A 14,997-nucleotide genomic window follows, 5' to 3' on the forward strand; every position below is an offset into this window, starting at 1 on the left:
TTGAGACAATAACCTCTTACTCCAGCCAAATAGTATCAAAAAACATGTAGCCCCATCTCACTTTCACCATTAAAAAACAAGTGGGAAGCTTGGACTTGCTATCTCTCTTAGCTGAAGAGAGGGATCCTTCCTCACACCACAAAGGTGGTGTCACAGAATGCTACATGGGAAAGCGCAACTTTCATTTCCACTGGATGTCAACAATGCCCAACTCTTGTCATCAGTGGAGATTGCATGGGGAACCTGAATTTCCACCCCCATCTAAGAACACAAGGTGCACCTCCTGTTACCTACTGAGGTGGTGCCTAGTGGACTGTCAGAAATTCCACCACCCCGATGGTAACTTTTAACCTCATTTAGTTGTAAACTGGTCACCCAATCCACCCCAATCTCAGTGGAGGCCATGTGGGAAACAATTATTAGACAACCCTCCATCTCCCAGTCAGAGTGATGTCACTGGAGGCCCAGTGAGGAGCCTAAATCCCATGCCTACCAAGCAGCAAAAAAATAGTTTCTTCACCAAAAACTGAATATCAATGGAGGCTGAGTGGGGATCCTGGAGTTCCATGCCCATCTGGCAGTAATAAGGGGCACCCATTTGTCCTACTGGAGAGGTATCAGTGAAAATCTACTGAAACAAAAAATTTAAATAAGATCCAGAGATTCATAACATAATGCTCAAACTGTCCAGGATATAATTGAAAATCACCCACCATGCCAAGAACCATGAAAATCTCAACTTGAGTGTGAAAAGACAATCAACAGACACAAACACTGAGATGACACATATGTTGGAATTCTTCTAACAAGGATTTTAAAACAGGTGTTATAAGTATGCTTAAGGTAACTGCAAACATGTTTGAAACAAATTTAAAAACCAAGAATACCATATCAAAAATATAGAAGATACAAAGAAAAACAAAAACAAGAACAGGGACTGCAAAATACAATAACTGAAATGAAAAATTTATTGGATGAACTTTACAGAAGAAGGGAGAAATTAGAGAAAAGAATCCATGAACTTGAAAATAAAGCAATAGAAATTATTCAATTTAAACAGCAGACAGAAAATAGGCTGAAAAATGAATGGAATCTTAGAGATCTGTATAACTAAAAAGAAAAAAAAACATGTTGTATAGTATTTCAGCCTCAGATGGAGAGAAGAAAGAATAAGAAGCTAAAATTATTTAAATAAAGTTACTAAAATTTTCAAAAATTTAGCTAAAGACATATACCTCCCAAATAAGATGAGCATACTCATAACTACATAAGCCATGAAAAATTATGCCAATACACACCATAATCAGACATCTGAATATTAAAGACAAAGAAGAAAATCTTGAGAGAAGTAAGAAAGCAATTGCACTTTATCTTTTCAAAAAAACTTAATATAAATGACAGCAGTTTCTCATCAGAAATAATGGAAAGCAGAAGAAAGTGACACAACATTTTTGAAGCGCTAAAAGAAAACTGTCAAACAAGAATTCTACTTTCGGAAAAATGTAATTCTATAATCAAGGGTAAAATATTATCAGATGAGGAAAAACAAAGAAAATTTGCCTCCTATAGAACAAATAGACCTAATAGAAATTTACAGAACATTTTATCCAACAGGTTAAGAATACACATTCTTTTCCTCAGCACATGGATCATTCTCAGAGATAGACCATATATTAAGTCACAAAACAAATCTTAAAACATTTTTTCAGAATGAAATGATATTAAGTATTTTCTCTAACCACAAAGGAATGAAACTAGAAATCAATAACAAGAGGAATTTTGGAAACTATACAGATATATGGAAATTCAATAATATTCTCCTGAATGACAATGGGTCACTAAAGAAATTAAGAAAGACATTGAAAAATTTCTTGAAACAACTAATAATGGAATCACAACATACTAAAACCTATGGAACACAGCAAAAGCATTACTAATAGGGAAGTTTATAGGTATAAGTGCCTACATCAAAAAAGAAGAAAAACTTCAAATAAATGACCTAATGATACATGTCAAAGAACTAGAAAACAGGAGTAAATTAAACCCAAAATTAGTAGAAGAAAAAAATTGTAATGATCAGAGCAGAAATAAACAAAATTGAAATAAAAAAGAACAAAAGATCAATGAAACAAAAAGTTGTTTTTTTAAAAGTTAAACAAAATTGACAATTTTAGCCAGACTAAGAAAAAATGAGAGAAGATACAAACAAATGAAATCAGAGATAAAAAGGGAGACACTACAACTGATACTCCAGAAATTCAAAGGATCATTAGTAGCTACTATGAAAAACTATATGCCAATAAATTGGAAAATCTAGAAGAAATAAACAAATTCTGAGACACATACAACCTACCAAGACTGAACCAGAAAGAAATCCAAGACCTGAACAGACAGATGAATAACAGAATAAAAGTCATAAAACAAAAGTCTTCCATAAAGAAAAACCTGGGACCCAATGGTTTACTGCTGAATTCTACCAAACATTTATGAAAGAATTAACTCCAATCATACTCAATTTATTTCAAAACATAGAGGAGGATGAAATACTTCCACACTGATTTTATGAGCCAGTATTTCCCTGACACCAAAACCAGACAAAGACACATCAAAAAGAGAAAAACACAGGCCAATATTTCTGATAAACATTGATGCAAAAAACCTCAACCAAATACTAGCAAAGCAAATTCAACAATACATTTAAAACATCATTCATCATGACCAATGGGGATCTATTCCTGGGATGCAAGGATGGTTTAACAAACACAAATCAATCAATATGATACATTATATCAACAGAATGAGGGACAAAATCCAAATGATTCTTTCAATCAATGCTGAAAAAGCATTTAATAAAATTTAACATCTCTTTATGGCAAAAACCTTCAAAAATGTGGGTATAGAAGGAATATACCTCAACATAATGAAAGCCATATCTGACAGACCCACAGATAGTATCATGTTGAATGTGGAGAAACTGAAAATCCTTCCTCTGAGATCTGAAACATGGCAAAGATGCCCACATTCACCACTGTTGTTCAAAATAGTACTGGAAGATTTAGCTAGAGCAAGCAGACATGAGAAAGATATAAAGGGCATCCAAACTGGAAAGAAAGAAGTCAAATTATTCTGTTTGTAGATAATTTATCTTATATTTGGAAAAATCTAAAGACTCCACTAACAAACTACTAGAACTGATAAACAAATTCAGTAAAGGTGTAGGATACAAAATCAACATACAAAAACCAGTAGCATTTCTATATGCCAAAAGTGAACAATCAGAAAAGGAAATTTTAAAAAGTAATCCAATTTACAATAACCACAATAAAATTAAATACCTAGAAATTAACTTATCCAAAGAAGTGACAAATTACTACAATGAAAACTATGAAACACTGATGAAAGAAACTGAAAAGGACTTCAAAGAATAGAAAAAAAAATGTCCATACTACCCAAAACAATCCACAGATTCAACGATATCCCTATCAAAATACCAAAGACATTATTCACAGAAATAGAAAAAAAAAAATCCTAAAATTTATATGGAACAACAAAAGACACAGAGTAGCCAATGTTATTCTGAACAAAGAGAACAAAACAGGAGGAATCAATTACCTGACTTCAAATTATACTACAGAGCTATAGTAATCAAAACAGCATGGTACTGGCATAAAAAGACACATAGACCAATGGAACAGAATAGAGAACGCAGAAACAAATCCACACACCTATAGTAGACTCATTTTTAAGAAAGGTTCAAAGAACACACAGAGGGAAAAAGACAGTCTCTTCAATAAATGGTGCTGAGAAAAGTGGATATCCATATGCAGAAGAACGAAACTAGACACTTATCTCTCAACATATACAAAAATCAAATAAAAATGGATTAAAGATTTAAGTTGAAGACTTCAAACTATAAAATAACTACAAGAAAATATTGGGGAAATTAGATGTAACAACTTGAAAGGAAATCAGCAAAAATGTAGAAAAACTCAACATCATCAGCCAATATGATGTAATCAACATATATAGAACACTCTACAAAACAAAAGCAGAATAAACATTATTTCAAGTGTTCATGAAACATTTACCAAGACAGATCATAACCTAGACCATAGACCAAATGTCAATATTTAAAGGGAACTAATATATTTTGTTCTCTGTTCAAAATTGAAGCAAGCTAGAAATTAATAGCAGAAAGATAATAAGAATATAGCCAGTTAGAAGCCAAGCCATACTATTATAGATAATTCATAAATCAAAGAGGAAGTCTTAAGGGAAATTAATTAATATTAAACATAATCAATGCAAATTGAAATACAACATAACATATCAAAATTTATGAGACACAACTAAAGCAGGACTGAGAGGGGAATGTATAGGACTAAATGCTTGTAAGTGTTAGAAAAAAATGAAAATTCTCAAATCAATAATCTAAGCTCCCACATTAAGAAATTAGAAAAAGAAGAGAAAATAAACCCAAAGCAAGAGAAAGGAATAAAGAAAGAATTGAAAACAGAAAAAACAATAGAGAAAAATCAGTGAAACAAAAATCTAGTTCTCTTAAAAATGTCAATTCAATAGACAGGCATCTATTAACAGCAAAACTGACAAAAAAAAAAAGGAAGTCACTATTACCTATATCTGGAATTAAAAAGGAGATATCACTATAGGCATGGTAGACATCAAAAGCATAATAAAAGATTTTTCTATGCACATAAATTTTAAACTTAGATGAAAAGGACTAATTCCTTATAAAATACAAACTACCACCACTCAATCAATATGGAGCAGATCATTTTAATAGCCTTACAACTATTAAAGAAGTTGAATTAATAATGTAAAAATTCCCCCAAAAAAGAATATCCAGGATCAGATGGTTTCACTGGGAAATTCTAACAAACATTTTAAAAAATTAACATCAATTCTATATAATCTCTTCCAGAAAATAGAAGAGGAGGGAATGCTCACCAATACATTTATGAAGTCAGTATTTCCAAAACCCCTGGTAACCACTAATCTGTTCCCAATTTGTAAAATTTTACTATTTCCAGAATATTATGCAAATAAAATTATACACTATGTGACCTTTTGGAATTGGTTATTTCACTCAAAATAAATTCCTGGAGATTCATCCAAGTTGTTGCATATATCAGTAGTTCTTTCCTTTTTACTGCTGAGTAGTATTTCCTGGTATGGATGTACCACCATTTGTTTAACTTAGGATATTTGGGTTTTCACTTTTGGGGTCTTATACTGCGATAAACATTTATATACAAGCTTTTGTGTGCGTGTAAATTTGCATTTCTTTGAGAAAAACGCCCAGAAATGTAATTGTTGGGTTGTATATTAAGCATATGTTTATATTTTGAAGAAATTTCCAAACTGCCTTCTAAAGTGGCTGAACCATTATAAATTCTCACTGACAATTTATGAGGGAGTGTTTTTATGAATCCTTACCAACATTTGATGTGGTCATTATTTTTTATTTTAGCTCTTCTAAAAGGTATGTAGTGATATTTATCTTATTACAGTTTTAATTTACATTTTTCTAATGACTAGTGATTGTAAATATCTTTTTATGGGCTTATTTTTCACTTGTATAATCTTTTCAGTGAAACATCTGTTCATATATTTTTCTAATTTAATTCTTTATTTTTTACTGTTGAGTTTTCAGGGTTCTTTATATATTCTATATATTAGCACTTTGTCAGATATATGGTTTGCAAATATTTCCCCCAATGTCTGCAATTAATAGCTGCAGACATTTGTGTTTATCATCTCAACAGGGATTTTAGCCTGTTAAAAGTTTTTAACTTTATTTAAGTCCAATTTATTAAACTTTTCTGTCATGTTTTTTATGTTATGCCTAAGAACTCTTTAGCAAGCCATAGGTCTCCAAAAATTTGTCTTATGTTTTCTATAAAAAGTTCTGTGGCTTTACATTTTACATTTAAAGCTATGATTTATTGGAGACAATTTTTGGTATAATATGTGGTGCTTACATCAAGGTACAGTTTTTTAGCCTATGGGTGTCCAATTTCTCCAACACCATTTGTTGAAAAGAATATCCTTTGTTCATTGAATTGTTTTCAGTTGTATACATAAATATTGCATTTTTGAGTAATTATAAATCAAATTATGGTATTGTATTTTAATTTTAGTTTCCACATCTTTTAACTAGTATAGAAACACAATTGATTTTCGTATGTTATCCTGTGGCTACTGAACTCACTTTTTAGTTGTAGAGTTTTTGTTTGTTTTAGATTCTCAGAATTTTATATGAAGACAATGATATCATTTGCAAATAGGGAGAGTTTTATTTCTTTATTTATGATCTTTTTTTTCCTTTTCTTGCATTATACAGCTGGACAGGCTCTCATTATTTTGTTAAATAAGTAGTAAGAGTGACTATAACTGTCTGTCTATTATCATTGAGTATGCTATTAGCTTGTGCTGTGTTGCTTTTGTGTTGACATTCTTTATCAAATTGAGGAAATTTCCCTTCTTGCTAGTTTTCTGAGAGTTTTTGTCATGATCGAGTATTAAATTTTATCAAGTGCTTTTTCTGCATCAGTTGATATTGTGAAAGGAAAATATCTGGGGCCTCCAAAATCATTAAGGAAAACTCAATCTGAAAACTGCTTAGGGCAAACCTGCCTCCCATTCTATTCAAAGTCATCCCTCTGCTCACTGAGATAAATGCGTATGTGATTGCCTTCTTTGGAAAGGCTAATCAGAAACAAAAGAATGCAACAATTTGTGCCTCACCTATCTGTTACTTGGAAGCTCCCTCCCAGCTTAGAGTCTTCCTGCCTTTGCTTCAAGTTGTCCTGCCTTTCCTGACTGAACCAATGTACTTCTTACATATATTGATTGATGTCTCATGTCTCTCTAAAATGTATGAAACCAAGCTGTGTCCCGACCACCTTGGGCACATGTCATCAGGACTTCCTGAGGCTGTGTCACAGGCACGTCCTCAACCTTGGCAAAATAAACTTCCTAAATTAACTGAGACCTGTCTCAGATTTTCTGGGTTCACATTTTGGTAACCACAGGGGAATTCTGAGTGGAGATGCCCGAGAGAAATCTTCTATCAGTGCCTGGTGCCAGCATGAGCTAACTTTATGGCTCAAACCAATAGGACAATGTGTTGAGGTCTGAGAGCACCACCTCCAGAGAATCCCTGATCTCCCAAAATTTGGTTGAGATCTAAAGTTTATTTTGCTGTACAACTCCTCTTTTTTTTTGGAGTTTTACTTGCTTCCAAAGGAAGACAAGTTTTCCTGCTTCCATGAGGATGGAAGGCAGGTAACTCCTTTATGAAGTTTTAGCTTGCTTCCAACAGAGAAGATGAGTTGTTGTTTTCCTGCTTCTAGGATGGTAGACAGTAGTTTACAGCCTGAGACTCACCACTAGGTAAGAAACTGGTTTGGGATTCTGTCTTGCAAATTCTTTTTAAACGACGAAAGTTAGTATTTAAAAACCAGCTGGTGTTAATTTCTGCTTACACTTAGAGCACTCAGAAATCTTATAATTTGTGTGATCATTGTTAGTTTTGGTTAACTGTTTTGTTGTTTGTTTCTGTCTTAGTCAAATCAAAGGAGAATCCTAAATTATGGGGAAAAAAGCCTCTGAAGTGGGAGGAAAATGGCCAGCAAAAGGTAAAAATAAAAATAAAAAAAGAAATGACTTTTAATTTTAACTACTAAAGGGACTTTATTTACATAACAAGGCCACCTTTTTGCTGCAGCCAGACCAAACTGAAAGAGCAATGGCTGTACGACTGAAATGGCAGCATTTTGTCTTAGCTGAAATATGGTAATAAGATTTTTTAAAAAGTTTAAAGACGCTCAATGGTTAAAAGTCAGCTTAATCATAAGGTTAACATCCAAGATGTGTGTGTGTGTGTGTGTGTGTACACATGCATGTGTGCATGTTTGTATTTGAAAGGTCTTCATGTTTTTATTTGTTTGTTTGTTTTTCTCTCCTAAGACCTTGTCTTTTTTTTTTTTTTGAGTGAAAGGGTTTTTTTTTCTTTTTCTTCTCAGTTGAATTCTTTTAATCTGAATTTTTGACTAAAATATTATTGCAACAGAGGCTACTTGGGTTTTTAAGGAAGAGTGTAGTTTAATTTTATGTTTAACTTGGCTCAAGGAAAAATAAAAACACTTAAATCAGATACTAAAATAAAAAGACGAGTCAAATGCTTTCTCAAGTTTATGTAACTTAAGTAAACCTTTAATAAATAAGCTAGCTTTTAAATTATTGGTAAAGTAATATTAGAAATGTCTTAAGAATTGCCAGCATAGATTTTTGTTCACATTTATTAATCAAGCAATTTCATACTTATCCCTGCTAAAACTATAAGGTATCAAAATTTGTCATGAGGATTACAAAACTATAAACCCAGCCCCAAACAGAATGATCTTTCTTTGGGTAATTTTTAATAAATAAGACATTGATAGGGGGTTAATGAAAATAGCTGCATATTGAATTTAGTAAGATTACCATAACTTCTAATCCTGTGGCTTTAGGCAATCTAGCCCACAGACAATAAGGAGGTTTGTTTTGGGAAAGGACTATTATCATCTTTGTTTCAAAGCTAAACTATAAACTAAGTACCTCCCAAAGTTAGTTTCGCCTATGCCCAGGAATGAAGAACGATAGCCTGGAGGTTAAGAGCAAGATGGAGACAGGTCAAATCATTTTTCACTGTCTCAGTTATAATTTTGCAATGGCAATTTCATAACTTTAAATCATAACTATCACAATTTTCACAAATAATCTAAGTAAATGATTAAAATAATTAGGTAAATGCAAAGGGATAAATACATGTAGACAAACTGGTCCTAATTTAAAACATAAAGTTATATTAAATTAAATAATAGAAATTTCATTATTTGGGAATTTTTCAATAAATATATATTGTGGAAAAACATTCTTACTAAAAAAAAAGAAGTGTGTACAGCTGGGTGTGGTGGCTCACAACTGTAATCCCAGGACTTTGGGAGGCAAGGTGGGCAGATTATGAGGTCAGGAGATCGAGGCCATCCTGGCTAACATGGTGAAACCCCAACTCTACTAAAAATACAAAAAATCAGCCAGGTGTAGTGGCACATGCCTCTAGTCCCAGCTACTTGGGAGGCTGAGGCAGAAGAATCTCTTGAACCTGGGAGGTAGAGGTTACAGTGAGCTGAGATCACGCTACTGGACTCCATCCTGGGTGACAGAGCAAGACTCCGTCTCAAAAAACACAAACAAAAACAAACAAACAAACAAAAAAGTGAACAAGTTTTGTCTAATTCAAAGCTTATTTAAAGGTTATGTATAAAATGAGGCAAAAAGGGACCAAGAAATAAAAAACATGTAAAGAAAATTATAAAAATAAAGAGGTATTTTTAAGGTAAAAAAGGCTTAAAGAGAAATAATTTTATATAAGAAAGAATCTTGTATAGTAAATTTAGTCCTCAAATATAATAACTGTTTGTTTAAAAAGGAGGGTTGTTTAGGACAAACCAGAAAGTCCGATCATGTCATGAATGGTCGATGTAAGTCACAATAAGAGGATTTATATTAAAAAAATTATACAATCAAGTTGTCATATTATTAAGTTTTGGTTTGCTTAGGCAAAAAACTGAGATGAAAATTTTTTAATTAAGGTTATTAAATCCATGTATCTATATGTGCTTTTAAAGTCCTTGTAACATTGAGTTACAGGGCTTTAACTCCTATATCTAGAAAGGACACCAAGTACTGCTGAATCAAACACTGACAGCAAATAAAGCCTCATCTTTAGGCCCTGTAGAATATGCCAATCAAAATAAACTGCATTCCTGATACACAGGGCAAGAAATTAAAGCTATTCAACTCCTTAAGGCCCAGGGACTATCATGGAAGAGGTGGGCATGTAAGATTGTAAGGGCCAATTTTGAAAGAAAAAATAAGTTCAGTTTCTCTACAAATTAATCATTAATGTCAAAGGCACACTGATGCAAAACCAGTATATGGACCCCTGTGTCCGATTAACAAGGTTTTCTTGAAGCATTAACCAACTCCTTAATAAAGGTTATAAAAGTTATAAAAGGCATACGGAAGTTATATTTTATGATCAAGATTAAATTTTATAGTTTATTTACAAAATTTTGAAAAACAAATGTAATTGGTTTCATGCTGTTTTTATTAAAGCTTCTTGTTTAGAAAATTAAGTCTTCCAGCCAGATGTGGTGGCTCATGCCTGTAATCCCAGCACTTTGGGAGGCTGAGGTGGGCAGATTACTTGAGTTCAGGAGTTGAAGACCAGCTTGGCCAACATGGTGAAACCCCATCCCTACTAAAAATACAAAAATTAGCTGGGCATGGTGGCATGTGCCTATAATCCCAGCTACTCAGGAGGCTGATGTCAGAGAATTGCTTGAGCCTGGGAGATGGAGGTTGCAGTGAGCCAAGATCATGCCCCTGCACTCCAGCCTGGCCAACAGAGTGAGGCTCTGTCTCAAAAAAAAAAAAAAAAAAAAAAAAGAAAGAAAGGAAAGAAAAGAAAATTAAGTCTTTTTTCAAAGAATGAAGGTTTTTGTCTTTTTTTGAAATCCTTGAATTATCACTTTGGTTAAACAAATGACTTTACAATGACCTGTAATCCTATTTTGTAATGTCAAGTGTTTTAAACCTTTAATGTTTGACAAACTTTCCAAAATCAAATTATAAATTATGTCTTTTTCTAGCCTAATCAATCTTTTAGATATTAGCTTCCCTAAAGTCCAAAAATGACATAATTTGGCTTATTTGGTATAACAATTAAACACAAGGCATTTTCAAATATGAAATGGTATTTGGTTTTCTTTGGGCTGTATTTGTAAAAATATATTATTGGCATGTGTTCCAGAATTTTCGGAAACTCCTGTAATTTTAATATAACTTAGTGTACCTTATCAGTAAAAATCATAATTGTTATGTTAAAATTATTGTGTGCCACAAAGGCAACAAATTTCCTTGTCAACTGTGTCATTTGACTATGGCTGCCTTAAAACTTTTTTTTTTTTTAATCCATGGATAATTGTTGTCTTGTTTTGGTTTTCTTTAGAAGATGGTTTTCTAATCAACTATAAAACTCTAATAGGTGTTCTTCAATGCAGCTTTCTGATAACTCTGGAGATTGTGACATCAGAATAGAGGAAAAACTTTCAGGACTCATAGAAGGTTAAAATGTTTATGAGTATCAAGCAGAATAGGAATTAACGGCATAGACTGAACCAATCTTTTCAACTTTTCACTTCAAATGTTTGCTGATCCTTTGTTTTGTTTTTCAGAGTATTAAGATTTCTCTTTTGAGCTTTTGACAGCTTTTAACAATTTGGCACACTCCCATGAACAAAATTTGGAGCATATTTGTTTTTCTCTACCTGATTTCTTCAGAATTCTAAAACTATTTGTGAATAATAGCAAAGACTTGGAACCAACCCAAATGTCCATCAATGATTAATAAAATCATTGATTTTCTTAAATCAGACTGGATTAAGAAAATGTGGCACATATACACCATGGAATACTATGCAGCCATAAAAAAGGATGAGTTCATGTCCTTTGCAGGGACATGGATGAAGCTAGAAACCATCATTCTCAGCAAACTATCACAAGGACAGAAAACCAAACACCACATGTTCTCACTCATAGGTGGGAATTGAACAATGAGATCACTTGGACATAGGGCGGGGAACATCACACACCAGGGTCTGTCAGGGGATGGGGGAGCTGGGGGAAGGATAGCATTAGGAGAAATACCTAATATAAATGATGAGTTAATGGGTGCAGCAAACCAACATGGCACATGTATACCTATGTATCAAACCTGCATGTTGTGCACGTGTACCCTAGAAGTTAAACTATAATAAATTAAAAAAAAAACAAAACTATATGTGAATATTCTTAACTTATGATGATACAGTTATTTGCATAAGTACAATAAGAATCTATTTTCATTTGTAAATGGACACATTTGGAGAAATTGGTTATTTTACCAAGGCTTTGACTGTCATGGTGTGCTTTCCTTTAAGGAATCAAACTTGACTTATGGAGCCACTAAGGCCCTTGGAAAAACTGGCCTTATATTGTGTGTACGCAGTTCCTGTACAGGGTTTCTGTGGTAAGTAAAATATGTCATGTTCTGACAGGTGCAGAAGCCCAAGGTTTATCTTGGAATCTCAAGAGGAAATTCACCCAACTCATAGGTATTTAATGGCACAAATTCATGGCTGGGCTCCACTTTAAAAATATCTTATCTGAGATTCCTCCTATGGAACAAAGTTCCATCAAAGCCAATTTAAAAGCCTATGTAAAAAATATTCTTGCTGCACTGTATACAAATAATTATGCCAATAAGCAAACCAATCCTGCCATGATTTGTCTTTACTAAAATGGGAAACTGGAGAGAGAAAAAAAATTGTTTCAAAACAATAGTACACCTGTTGCTAGATTCTAGTTTTGCCTAATTTTTTTTTCAATTTTTTGTTATTTTCTACACTTTGGACCAAATTCTAATTTTTCTTGGCTAAAAGTCTTTAAAATAATGTTTTCAATTATTTTCCTTCTTTTGTTCCCATTTTTTCCTAATTTGGAGTCACTGAAAACTAAGCTGTGCTTTCTTAAAACCCTGCCAACTGACGCCAGACAATTTAAACTTCAGAAGACAATAACAGCAACCTATTTACATACATAAATCACTTTCATACCTGCCTACTAATGTATGGACTTCAGAGTAATGTGGCCTATATCAACTTTTCCAGGATTGTTCTTCTTTTGTTTGTTGTTGTTTTTTCTCCCTTCCTGCCCCCATTTTCTCTTCACAGGACTTCACGACTGACTAAAAATGAGGTTTTGGGACCTACCCATCTAGGAATAAACCATCCTAGCCATGAGACAGCATATGAAACCTGACACCAGAGACTCATTTTCTTGTAAAATGCTTTCTCCAAAATATATTTTTTTTAAGTAAAAGGGAGATATGTGAAAGGAAAATATTTTGGGCCCACAAAATTACTAAGGAAAACTCAAGCTGAAACAGGTTAGAGCAAACCTACCTCCCATTCTATTCAAAATTATCCCTCTGCTCACTGAGACAAATGCCTATCTGATTGCCTCCTTTGGAAGGGCTAATCAGAAACTCAAAAGAATGCAACTGTTTGTGTCTCACCTATCTGTGACCTGGAAGCTCCCTCCCCACTTGGAGTCTTCCTGCCTTTGCTTCAAGTTGTCCTGCCTTTCCAGACTGACCCAATGTACTTTTCACATATATTAGTTGATTTCTTATGTCTCACTAAATGTATAAAACCAAGCTGTGCCCCAACCATCTTGGGCACATGTCATCAGGACTTCCTGAGGCTGTGTCACAGGCACATCCTCAATCTTGGGAAAAAGACTTTCTGAGTTAACTGAGACCTGTCTCAGATTTTCTGGGTTCAGGATATGATCAGGTGATTTTTCTATATCCTGCTAATATGGTGAATTACAATGATTATTTCTTGCCAGAGGTATATCAGTTTTACTAGATGTTTAGGATATCAACTTATGGCCTTGATAAATGTTCCCATTGTAAGTCTGTTTTCAATTGAAATAAGTTCTACTCTCATCTTTACTATTCCAATTCCCTTATTTTCTTTGGGTTTTATTGGTTTCTAGTTTTCTAACTTTTTGACATGGATACCTAGATCATTGATTTTTAATCTGCTTCCTTTACATTTAATGCTATGATTACTAAATATTTAATACATGTAATATATTTTATGCTATGCTTTCTTATATATGTATTCGACAACTGTCAAGTATAGCTAAGGTGGTTCACACAACTTTGGTATGCCATGTTTTAATTATCATTCAGTTAATTTTTTTTTCTAATTTCCACTGTGATTTGACCCATGCATTATTTAAAAGTGTGCTCCCAGCAGCAAAGACATAGAATCAACCTAATTGTCTATCAATGGTAAACTGGGTAAAGCAACTGTGGTACATATACACCATGGAATACTATGCAGCCATAAAAAAGAATGAGATCATGTCCTTTGCAGAAACATGGATGGCACTGGAGGCCATTATCTTACATGAACCAATGCAGAAACAGAAAACCAAATACTGCATGTCCTCACTTAAAAGTGAGAGCTTAACATTGAGTACACACTCATACAAAGAAGGGAACAAAAGACACCAGGACCAACTCAAGGGTGGAGGGTGGCAGGAGGGTGAGGATAAAAATGAAACCACCTTTGCAAAAAATCATAACTGAGAAAATTATCACAGTGAAACAGATCTGACCTAACCAAATTCATCTTGCTTCTAGCCTCCAGGCTGTCCTTGTTCATTCCTAGGTGTAGGCTGAAGTAATTTTGGGAGGAACTTAGTTTATAGTTTAGCTTTGAAACAAAGATAATAACAGCCCTTTCCCTAAACAAACTCCCTTCCTGCCTGGGGAATAGACTGCCTTTGCACAACTAACTAGCCACAAGATTAGAAATTTTGGTTTTAGAGTCAAACAACTAGAGGCTGCAAAATGTTAAACCACCTCAAATTGCTCCTGGGTATAACATCACTGCAAAACCTAAGATCAGTGCTTGAGATATTTTACAGACCCCTCATTGGATGGATCACCTGGCACCACCCAGATTGATAAACTGGCTCATTTGGTCTTGTGGCCCCCACCCAGGAACTAACTCAGCATAAGAGGACAGCTTCAACTCCCTATGATTTCATCTCCAACCTGACCAATCAGAACTCCTGACTCACTGGCCCCCTACCCACCAAATTATCCTTAAAAACTCCATTCATGAATTCTCAGGGACATTGATTTGAGTAATAATAAAACTCTGGCCTCCCCCAACAGCCAGCTCTGTGTGAATTACTCTTTCTCTATTGAAATTCCTTTGTCTTGATAAATTGGCTCTGTCTAGGCAGCAGACAAGGTAAACCCATCTGGCAGTTACAAAAATACTACCTATCAGGTACTATCCTTAT

Source organism: Gorilla gorilla, chromosome X (genome assembly GCF_029281585.2).
Source record: "Gorilla gorilla gorilla isolate KB3781 chromosome X, NHGRI_mGorGor1-v2.1_pri, whole genome shotgun sequence".
In the NCBI taxonomy this organism is placed as follows: Eukaryota; Metazoa; Chordata; class Mammalia; order Primates; family Hominidae; genus Gorilla; species Gorilla gorilla.